We start from the raw sequence: 11,522 nt of genomic DNA on the forward strand, positions 1-11,522 counted from the left end.
TTCTATTCTTTCTTTTTCCTCCTCTTCCTTCATTATCATAATCATCATCGTCATCTTGTTACATATATTGAGAACATAATTTTTGTATATAGTGACCAGCATAAAAAATTTTAAAAGATTACATACTAAAATATTGATTCATCCAACTAACAAAATACATTTAAGACATCAAGTATTATTAAAGCTTAACATAAATTAGTAAATAAAAATAGAACATTAGTATAAAAAAGGATAAAAATAGCAGTAGTACGAGTGATTTTAGAGTTGTGTAGCAAAAAATTTTAAGCTATATGCAAAAATTATGCTATATCGATAAGTTTATGTACTATATACAAAAAATTTTATGTTATGTGCAAACATTTATGTGCTATATATATCAATAAATTTTTGTGTTATATACAAAAATTTTTGTGCTATGTGCCAATTCTATGTTATATCAATAAATTTATGTGACATATGCAAAATTTTTGTGCTATGTACAAAACTTTTTAGTTATGTCAATAATTTTTGTACTCTAACAAAAATTTGTGTGCTATATCGATAAAAAAAGAACTGCAAAGAAGAAGAAATACGTGATGCACGCATACGCTAATTTTTGTTGAGCTTGTGACAACTTTGTTAAATTTAACTACTAAAAATATTTGTACGTAAATTATATGTATACAAAAAAGGTTACTGTATTTATTTATTATTTTTGCCTCCACATATTTTTAGAATTTAGAAGATATATTAAAGTTAGAGTAAAGTATCATTCTTGTTTCCAACGTTTGGGATAAGTCCTAAAGTTGTCCCTAACGTTTAAATCATCCTATTTAAGTTCATAGCGTTTCAAAATTGGCTCAATGTTGTCCTGCCGTTAGAGATCTGTTAACAAAATTGACGATGGGCCAAAATTGAGACGATTTTGAAACGTTAGGGACTTAAATAGGATGAAAATGTTGGGGACAAAAACGATACATAGAAATAAATTTTAATTTTATCTTTCAATAATATCAATTTTTTTACAGTGCATTGCTATTCAATTAGTTTTTAATCACATCTAAGTAAATTACACTTAATCACATTACTTTCATTCTAAATAAATTAATTTTTTTTATAATTTTACTCTTAAAGATTTTTACTCATCATGAGATATTTGTAAAATGACTAGTACATAAACTTGCGAAAAAGAAAAAAACGATACATATAAAATAAAGTATAAATAGTACCTTTTGTCTCTAATGTATCGAAATTCTTTAATATAAACTTTATTTTTAATTTTATTCTTCAATAATATCAAATTTTTACAGTAAATAATTATTCAATTATTTTTTAAATTTTATTCTTAATCACATTATTTTTTTAAGTGAATTTATTTTTTATTAAGAGAAAATTAAAAAATAAATTATGTGATTATTTGTCGTAAAAAAATTAGAATTATTGAAGAAAAGATTAAAATTTATTAAAAAGTTAAGAAAACTCTTCTTCAATAATTTTAATTTATTTAGAATGCAAGTAATGTGATTAAGTGTAATTTGTTTAGATGTGATTAAAAAATAATTGAATAACTAAGTATCGTAAAAAATTGATATTATTGAAGGATAAAATTAAAATTTATTTTTATGTATCGTTTTTGTCCCCAACGTTTTTGTTTTATTTAAGTTCCTAACGTTTCAAAATCGTCTTAATTTTGTCCTGCCGTCAATTCTGTTAACAGATCCCTAACGGTAGGACAACATTGACCCAATTTTAAAACTTTAGGGACTTAAATATGACGATTTAAACGTTGGGGACAACTTTGGGATTTATTCCAAACATTGAGGACAAAAACGATAATTCACTCTTAAAATTATTAATTAAAAAAGTTTTCATAAAAAGTTACAAAATTTAATTTTTATTTATTAGTTGTATATTTATTAATATAAAAAATTTAAAATTTTCTACAAACAATAATAACTTTAACATATTATTAAGACATATATTAGCTAATGTTTTTAACAAAAATAATTTCATTGCAAAATATTGAATTATGAAAATGATCAAGATATAAAGCAATAGAAAGGGAGAACTGGAAAGTGTTCATTTCCCATATCAACTACTACTTGAAACCATTTGTTTGGTTCCATATAGCGTATTAGAAAGGTTCTTGTCCCATATTATTCACTATAAGGAAAATTTGATTTAGCGGCGATTTTTTTCCAGATTTTAAATAGTTGCTAAATGAATTTGCGGTGTTTAGTGGAATGTCGACAAATATATTTGCGGCGATCTTCAGCAATTATTAGAATAATTGTCGAAAAATGGATAAATCTATTTGCGGTGATTGTATTTATTAAATAGGTTTAAAAAATTTTGTGGCGATTTTTTACGACAATTATTTTGTTTTTGTTTTAAAAAAAATAAATATTAAATTGGTATCCAAAAGATTCTGACGTTAATGAAATGGTAATTGACTTTTGTTATTGAAAAATAACTCTCGAAAGATTTTAAAATTTGACAAAAATATCCAAACATAAAAGCATGACGTCACATTGAACAGAAAACACTGATCTAGCAATCGAAAGAGATTCAATAATGGCGCCAGAGAGTTCCGATGGCGTTTTCGGCAAGGAAGGGAGCTTGCAGCTGCGACAATGGCATTTCCGCATCTCGTTCTCTCTCATTCTTGCATCCCACTCTCTCTCCTCACATTCTGTTCATTGCGTCGAAGTCGACAGCTCCAACCGACTCCAGGGGGTGGCAGTGCATGACGGCAACGACAAGACAGGTCCTTCCTTCCTCTTCTCCCTCGTGCTCGTGCCCTCTCAGCATCTCTCTCTCAAGTTGTCTCTCTATACTCTTCGGGATTCCTCCCCCTGCAATAGCGACAACGACGATGACGACGAGCATCAGCAGTCCTTCCTCCGCCTGTAACACCCTAATTACCCTAAGCCTTACCTCGCGCCGTAAAGCAAAGGTTAATCAAAGGTTACGAGAATTCTAAAGCTTATACATATTTATATATAGAAAGAATTAATAATTCTAGAAGCCTGATGAAGAAATAAGCTCAAAAATAGAGTTTCAAAGCGCAACACGTTCACATGAAACTACACTAATCAAGGCACAAGATATACGTACAGATATCAAGACATATATATAGGTATATCAAAGTATAATAGTCACAAGAATCTAGCCGCCACCCGCGGAGTTTAAACCGGCTAGTTATGTACAGACATACAGAGTTTAGAAAGTAAAACAGCTTATACAAACTTTCTCTCAAGGTAAGCCTCTAGGCAAAATAAATACAAAAGTGAGAGAAGCTAAACAAAATAATCAAAAGACTTCCAAAACATAGCAAGGATCCTCTGCTCTGTCACCATCAAAGCAACTCACCGAGGTGGGTTGCGACCTGCATCTGGAAAACACAATTGAGTATAGAATGAGAACCGGAGGCTCTCAGTATGGTAACAGTATTCAGTGATGTAAGATATAAAGACTTCTGGATGCCAGAGACAATCCTAGAGTTTCATATCCATCATGAGATTCAAGCTTAAACCATAAGTAAAATTTAAAACATTAACCTTAAAACCACAATGAAAAAGGGTAATCTAACTTAGTGGATTCTAATCTAACAATTCTCCGCTGTCTCATAGCCTTCGCCTGCCTAACTGCTATGCGATCCCAACGCTATACCGCCTTTCGAACCTCCTCAATCCCAAAAGAAAACACAGATAATAACAATACAAGTAAAGTACAAGTATAAGCATGTATATAAAATAATTCAAGTAGGCAATTAGACATGTTATACAACTAGGCAAGCAATTCAAGTCGACAAAGCAAGCAAACAGTTAAAAGATGCACATGATGTATGCCTGTCCTATTTGGCTGTGATATCACATTGTCGGTTCAACTGCCAACCCGACACATCTCCATGGAGATGTCATATTTTGGTCTCATATTGGAAACGCCCGAATTATCGTGCTCGGATCACGGTCCAGGATGTCAGTGCCTGCACACTATAGTGATTTCGAAAGGTTGCGAGTGGGATACTCTTGCCACGGACCTCACATCTCAACGTAAGCGGGACTAACCACCACCCTTACGCCGCCGCCGCAACCTCGACAAGCGGGATTAACCAACCGTCCTTGCCAGGCGCATAATGTCTCAAAAATCTCAACTTTAAAAGTGTTACATCAGTGGTTTTCAAAAATCATTTAGTTCAGTTCTCAGTAGTTCACCACTTTCACAATTTGTACCGTCAATCATCAATACAATGCCTCATCATCTTACTCAACCAAATCCGTCCTTAGTAATCCAGAAACCTAAGCCACCGTTTACTAAATTCACATAAAATTCACTTATTTAAGTTCTTAATTATCCTCTATTAATCCTTAGATCTAACCATAAACATTACCCTTAAACTACATCTTAGGAAAGTTTAGAAAGTTGAGAAAACCCTTTTCAAAAACATAAAAATCATTATCAGCAAAAAAGGGGTCTCGCATACGCAAGCCCCTGCCTCGCGTACGTGGGATGTTGAAAAAGGGGTGGTCGTGTACGCAACCACTTGCTTGCGTACGCGAGTATCTCAACCCGAATGGGTTGCTCACGTCGCGTGTTGAAGTTCGCGTATGCATACAGTGCCTCGCGTACGCGAGTAGCCCAACCCAAATGGCTTGATCGCGTCGCGTGCACCGTGTCGCATACACAAGGGTTAAAAATCCACTTGCTCCCGTACGCAGGCAGCGTTCGCGTATGCGGGTTCCCCAACCCGAATGGGTTGGTCGCGTCGCGTGCCCCTGTCGCGTACGCAGCCAGTATAAAACTTAGAAAAATTTCAATGTTGCAGAATTCAGTTTTTGGCACCAAATTTTAAAAAATATAAATAATTTTTTTTCAAAATAAAATACGAATTATAATTAAAAAAATCCTTGTTAAATATGGCTTATTCCGGTGTACCTGTGTATTTTTAGAGACGATGATAATGGTTGCCATTGTTAAATATGGCATATTTTTTTAATTTTTAATTTAAAAATCTTTGAAGAAGCCATGTTTGTGGTCTGTGTGTTTTTGTGTACTCTATATACTGTTTGTAGATATATACAATTTGGAGATGATGATAATGGATTAAAATGGATTAAAAACGTGGAGTTTAAAATATTTGAAGGGAGTTCACTGGGGTGCGGCGAAACTTGCTCTAAACTAAAAAAAAAAAAAATCGTATTTGGGAAATTAAAGTTCAAAAATGGTGTTTGAGGAAATATGAATTTTTTTTATTTTATTTCTGAAAAAAAATCCTTAAAATTAATACTCGGTTTTCAATTCTAATATTTTCCTAAGGTTTTCTACTGTTTTTATTATTCTTGCACAGTACTGGACAGATTTAAGCCGATACTGCCGGTTAATTTATCGGTTCAAGTTTTTGCGCGACTTTTCGCAGAAAATTACATTTCCTTAACTCAGAAAAATCTATTGAGTCCAAATATCATATTTAAATTTTCTAATTCACATTCTAAATTTTTGGAACCTATTTTGAAAAATTTAATTATTTATTTAAACGGTGAATTAATCGCGGTTCTTACACCACCGGCGTCCTCTTCTTTCGCTTCTCTCCTTTTTCTTCTTCTCTCTTCTATTTCTCTCTGGATCTTCTCTTCTTATTCAAGTTAGAGAAGAAGAGAGAAAGACGAACGAGGGGTAGGATGCGAGACTGAGAGAATGAGATGCGAAAACGCCATTGTCGCAACTGCAAGCTCCCCTCCTTGCCGGAAACGTCATCGGAACTCTCTGCCACCATCACTAAAGCTCTTCCCATTGTCATATTAGTGTCTTGTTCAATGTGACGTCATGCTTTCACGTTTAGATGTTTTTGTCAAATTTTAAAATCTTTCAAAGGTTATTTTGTCAATAACAAAAGTTAGATACCATCACTACAGGAAAATGAAACATTTGTAACAAAAACTTTGTAACAAATTTAAAATTGTTACAAAAAATTAGTTTTTTTTAACAAAAATTAGTGATTGTTACATAATAATAATGTTTTGTAACAACAATACAATTTGTTACAAAACGTTTTGATATTTTGTAACGACTTGATTTTTTTGTTACAAATTATATTGGCTCTTGTAATGAACCGGTGTTTTGTTGTAAAATTTTATAATATTATGTAACAAAAATAAAGTTGTTTGTAAAGTTCAAAATATTTTGTAACTAAATATCCATTTGTTTCAAAAACTTCAATTATTTTGTAACAAAAAATTAATTTGTCTCAAAATTTAATATTATTTATAACAAGTTACTTGTTTGTCACAAAATACAAGAAATTTTGTAACTAAAAAAAATTATTTTTAAAATCTTTAAGATAATTCTACTTTGTTTCAAAAATTTAATTCTTTAAAATATTATTTGTATTAATTAATTATTTTATATAAAAAATTAAAAATTAAATGATTAATTTTTAAAAATAATATATATATTTTTTATATTTTTTAATAAAATTAATATATAATTTTTACTAATAATTAAGTCTTAAATATTGACTAAAAATTAATTTTTTAAACTAAAAAAATTTATTTGTTAAACATAAATAAAAATAGTTAAAATTTAAAAATAAAAATAAATATAAAAATAAAAACTCTAATTCTAACCCTCACTTTCACTCTTTATTCTGCTGTTTGCCACCTTCGTCCACTCTCATTGTCTCCACGGCTCTACCTCTCACACTCAAGGTTATTGTCTTCTTGCAAAAGGTAGAACCGTCATCACTGCCTCACTAGGTCACCCTCCTTCTCTTATTTAAAATAAATTTATAACAAATATTATTTTTTGTTTCATTACCGCTCTAAAATTTAACATATTTTTACACTTAAACAAATTTTTAAAAAACTCTCTTAAGAACAAAATATAGAGCTTTGGTTTTTTTTCTCTCTCTATTAGTCCTAAACGTACCATAACCCAACACTCATCATTAAGCCTGTAAGACCCCCGATTGTTAAAAAATAAATAATAAATTATTTGTAATTTATTATAGTAATTCATAGTTATATTTTCAAAAAATTATTTACCAAAAAATAATTAAATCAAAGTTATGAGATTTTGAGTTTAAAATTAATTAGAACTCATAATTTTTATAAATATTTGGATATTCTTTTATTTAGAATTTAAAACTTTAGTAATTTGATTATTCCTAGTTTTATTAAAAATACTTACTCTATACCCTAATTTTATTAAAATTTCCAAATAGAAACCTAATTTACACATACTTCCAAATCCTAACCCTAACCATCACCTTTTTCCCCAGCCGCCCCCCCCAACACACACACTCATCCCTTCACCATACACACACACATGAAAAAAAAGGAAAGAAAAGAGAGAGGGGGGGGAGCTCGAGGGGGGAAGAAGGAGAAGGTACGAGAGGGAAAAAAGGGGAGACGACACCAGTGGATGTCACTGCCACTATCGCCGCCGTCGTGTCGCCGCCGGGAGAGTCATAACGCGAGGAGAGAGAGAGAGAGGCGAACTTACGAGGGAGAGAGGAAGTAGGGTTGCCGCCACTGAAAAGGAGCCTGGCTGCCCTCATCACTGCCAGCTCCGTCGCCGTCGTCACTATTGGAGCTGCACGAAACCGTCATCGCCGTCGTCACCATCGATGCTTGCCCTCGTCGTTTGTGGGTGTCACCTCTTCTGCTTCTATTGTCACGCCGTTGTCTGCCCCTCTGGATGTCGCTCCTTTTAAATCGCGCCTTATCATTAATTCTCTGCCTCCTCGTTGTGGCCCAACCTCTAATTAGGTAACTCAAGTGTCTCTTATTTTGTGATTTTAATTGATTTGATTTTTGTTTTGATTTGAATATTGATTTGGTATAATCGATTTGATTTCTATTTTGATTTGAATATTGATTTGGCCCAACTTCTGATCTTTGATGGTTAATAAGGTTGGTTTCCCATAATTTGTATTCATATGATAAAATGATTGTTCATAAAATTGTCATTTTTCACTGTTTAGGCCATGGCAAATCAGATTGAGCAGATGGGGCTGACTATAGAAAATCATCAGAAGGTTGATTTTCTTAAAAATCCAATAGTTATATCTGCAGTTGATATTGTTCACCTGTGTGTTCTTATTTTTCTTGATATTTTTTTTCATGTTTGGACCAGCAATATGATGATTTGAATAGTAGATACATTGAGCAAGTTTGACAATACTCTGATTTGAGCAAGTTTTGTTTTTTGATATTCTTGTTGCCTATGAACATATTGTTCTATAATCTGTTTGCTAATCTATTTTTTAGTTCTTCCAATCTCAACATGCCTAAATTTATGAATTGCTTTATTCTGCACAAATAAGCACAACTAACATTAACATCATGAATTCCCTATACTTGGATGCAAGTTCAGAAAAATAGATAACCAATTTTTAGCTGGTTAAAAATTAGATGGGCTGGTTTTGAACCAATTTAGAGCTTATTCAATACTAAAGAACTAGTCCATAATCAATATTAAAACTGGTTTCTGTAAAACTAATAGTCATCTTAACTAAAATACCATAACAAAATTACAGCAGTGTTAGAAACTATACATGATTTCATGACCCACTTGCTATAGCTTGAGTTCAGAATTCAAAACTCTGTGTATTGTCTCAAACTTACAAAGCAAGTACCTACAAATTTCAAAGTAAATAAAAAAAAGAAACTAAAATTAATTATAAACCTTTCTTAGCTGTTTGCTATTGCTAGATACATGTTCTCATGATGTTAATAATTATCCCAACTGCATAACAATGAAAAATTACCTATACAAATACGATTTCATAGCAGCATTTCATGTTGTTGTGAATTATGATAAAACTCATTGCTATTATCTCTCATTTCACCAGTGTCTTAGTGTACGCATTCCTCATGCATGTTATGTTGGTGCATGTGTGTAATATTAATGTGCACGTGGATGCATGCAAAAAAAAGTTTTGAAGTGGAGAGTTATTGTACCAAAATCCAATAATAATATGGAGTAGATGTTTATATAAAATAAAGTTTTAAAGATATTGAAAACATATATGGTGATTTTATCAGCGTTGATATATACATGTATATATAGTATTGAAAAGTTTAATTGAAAACACTATGGAACTAAAAGGAAAGTAAAAGTGTTTTATCGGTGTTGATATATACATGTATATATAGTATTAAAGCACTATGATTAGAATAAAATTGAGCATTTTAGGCACTGCTGCTCTGCAACTACCTTTATCCATCATCCACCCTTAATGCTATACTAATATTTTTCTTATATATAGTAGTGTGTTCCTTCTAGAATACTCATTTGTGTTTGTTTGAATATATATATACATTTGATAATTGAGAAGTATGGGAACGTACTATTATGCATTGGTTGATTAAAAATTCTATTGCATGAATTGCTACATGGTGAGGTACATGTTTGCAGAACTTATATTAGTATTGTACTATTATATTGACAAATGAGGCTCGAGTGAAGGAATATGACCTCAAGCAAATGTGGAAGAGTTCAAATGAGACAATTAATAATATTTTGAATGGTAACTCAACTTATTTTTTTGTTGATTATTGTTTATGAAATATGAACTACTGATCAGTTCATAAGTTTTTGGTCAGGAAATTAGTGGCTACTAAATGATAGCTGAGTCTAACAATATATTTTGTTCTTACCGGTTGCTTTTGGAAAAACTTTTAGGAATTGTCTTCAGAGAACTCATTGGAAGACACGCATTTTGTAAATTGTAATGATCTAAATATTTTCAGGCTGGACAAAGCAAATATACATTGGAAGACATGCATTGCGTGATCAATATAGGGCCACTGCCAGTTATTAAAGGAGTTGGGATATTAAAGCTGGTGTTCGGTATTACTTCTTACTTTGTTTTAGACAACTTTGCCATTGATTTGGCCATCGATTTTAACAGTATTTCTTGTAGTGATGTAAAATTGCTTATGATTTTAATACATATTCATAGATGATTGATATATTATTAGTCTATTTTAATTGTGTACGGATCTATTTATTACATTTTAGTTGTGTCATGGTTGAGAAATGATAAATATCCTATTACTTGGTTTGATAAATTTGGTTGTGTATTGGATGAGGAATAAGTGATGAATTGGTTGTTTTTTATGGAACCGTAGACGGTGGATATATCCAAGTTTTAGGAGAAGTTTTGTCAAATTTTTTCTAAAAATTTTGAATAAAAGAATGAAAAAAATTGTAATTAGTGTTATATCTTGTTTCTAATTTTTGTTTTGATTTTTCTCATTTACAGGAGTGTTAAAATGGTGACAACATGCTACCTAAATGACTCAAGAATATTTTGATTCATAGAGATACTAGTCTGTGTTAGACTTTTAACTTTTGGTTGAATTTGTGAAAGAAATATAACTTGTGGAACTAATCAATGGAGATACTAATGTTATTTTGTTTTAAAATAATCTTAGTTAAATGAAGCATTTTTGAATTATCTATGTTATTACATACTATTTAAATGTTGACTTGCTCAGTAAATTAGTTAATATATCAGTTTATTAAAAAAATAATTTGGTAAATTATGTATGTAATTTGTATTAAAAAAATATTACAAAATAAATGTTGTGCTTTTGCAACTAAAGAAAAAAATGTTACAAAATCAAGTTGTATTTTGTAAGAAAATTTTATGATAGGAAAAATATATTGTTACAGAAAATATTTTAAAGGTCTAAAATTGTTATCACTTTTATAACAAATTTTGGTTTTTGTATTGAAAAAATTATTACAAAATATTACTTTATATTGTAACAGTTTTATTTTTTGTTACAAAAATTTTTTGTAACGGGACATACTGCAACAGTCCCTTTTTTGTTATAAATTCTTTTTGTTTCGAAATTCAGATTTTTTGTAACAATTTTTATTGTTACAAATATTACTTTTTCTTGTATTGCATTTTGTCAGCGCTAGAATCTTTTAGGTGCTAATTTAGTATTTACCTCTTAAAAAAAATAATAACGGTTTAAAACTGCTATAATCTACTACATAAGATTAAAAAAATTTGAAAGTTAAAAACACTTTGAAAATAATTCATTGTTCAACACAAAATATGCAGCTTACAACTTCATCATATTATGTTGCAATTGCTTTATAAATCTAAAATTACCAACAATAGTTTACACATGATATAAGTCTACAATATAAATAACAAGTTTATATACCTGCATTCACACACTTAAAATAACTCTAATGTATACATAACATCAAAATCCAACACACATAAAAGGTAGCTCCCTAAATACATGTTAGTTTGTTAGTGCATTTGCTACATTTACTATATTTACTAATGTCATTATATCAGCTTAATGTTCCTTTCAATTGGATCAACAATTTGATAATTGCCTTCAAAATCTTCTTGCTATCACTGTTATAATCAGGTCCATCTATGTTTGGTTAAGGTAAATTAACTCCAATAATCAAATATTCAAATTCAACATATAATCCGATGACAAACACTTGTGCTAGTATGATAGTAGATCGAAAACATCGCTTGCATACTTATTTCATCAATCACA

At 30.7% G+C, this 11,522-nt stretch overlaps 1 long non-coding RNA gene across 1 annotated transcript; it reads left to right on the plus strand.

Moving 5' to 3' along the window:
• The first annotated feature begins 7,216 nt into the window (after window positions 1-7,216).
• On the plus strand, window positions 7,217-10,441 carry LOC107639642 (uncharacterized). The gene is made up of 4 exons (XR_001620253.3): window positions 7,217-7,748; window positions 7,964-8,017; window positions 9,735-9,834; window positions 10,250-10,441. It is a non-coding gene; the product is annotated as an uncharacterized LOC107639642 (long non-coding RNA).
• Window positions 10,442-11,522: the final 1,081 nt, after the last annotated feature.

Source organism: Arachis ipaensis, chromosome B4, assembly GCF_059453495.1.
Source record: "Arachis ipaensis isolate K30076 ecotype BB chromosome B4, ASM5945349v1, whole genome shotgun sequence".
Taxonomy (NCBI): Eukaryota; Viridiplantae; Streptophyta; class Magnoliopsida; order Fabales; family Fabaceae; genus Arachis; species Arachis ipaensis.